Source organism: Ictalurus furcatus, chromosome 18 (assembly GCF_023375685.1).
Source record: "Ictalurus furcatus strain D&B chromosome 18, Billie_1.0, whole genome shotgun sequence".
NCBI classification, from domain to species: Eukaryota; Metazoa; Chordata; class Actinopteri; order Siluriformes; family Ictaluridae; genus Ictalurus; species Ictalurus furcatus.
The window spans coordinates 2,040,001-2,040,922 of NC_071272.1; positions in this window are offsets into that span (position 1 = coordinate 2,040,001).

Genomic DNA, 922 nt, shown 5'->3' on the forward strand with positions numbered 1-922 from the left:
TGATATTTCGCACCATTTTGTTTAGGGGGAAGTGGATGGCTAAAGCTGAAGCCTGCACGCTGGTAGGGCTGGAAAATTAAATGCAGTCGATATATAGTGACAGAAGCTAGCTCTCTCTCTCTCTCTCTCTCTCTCTCTCGCTGTGTGTGTGTGTGTATACACGATTGGTTGGGTGGGGTGGGGTGGGGTGGGGTGGAGAGTTAAACCCTGCCTTTATTATGTATAAAGCTATTTACAGGGAAATGTGCAGGATTAAAATAGTCGCGCGCATTCCCATTGGCTTGACAAAGTAACCGCAGATCGTGGGGAATTTAAATATTTACCCAGATAATCATTTTGTTAGTCGTGGAAATGCAAATAGGCCTACAACGTAGCCGTGCACCAATTTGATAGCCTACAGAAAGACTACAGTGAGACAGAATTAACAACTCTTTAGCGGCTGTGTAAAAGATTAACGCGGACATGTCTAAGGTAATTTCCCAGCATGTTTTCAATGTTATATTAAATCCTGATGAGACGCCAACAATTTCAGTGCAATGATTTTTAAAAATTTTTTAAATTTTTTTATATACATAGCCTACTATATGCACCAGTCGGTTTTTAGTTTGTTTTACATGGTTTAAAATGATGTAGACTTTATGAAGTAGGTTATATGTTATAATTCATTAATTCACTGATTGTTACAATTTCCTTGTAAACTAATTTAAAAGGTGCGTCCGACGTATTGTTTATTTATTTATTTTTGATAGAGGTGTGTGTAGTCTGGGTATATTTCATTTGATATGGCAATTATATAGAACGATTTTTATTCGGGTATGGACAGTGCTCGAGCTCTAATTGCACGGCCAGTGTGCGTAGCAAAGCTGTGGGTTTTTACACACACAGCTTTATGCACACACGTATAGCACACGAAAACTGCAGT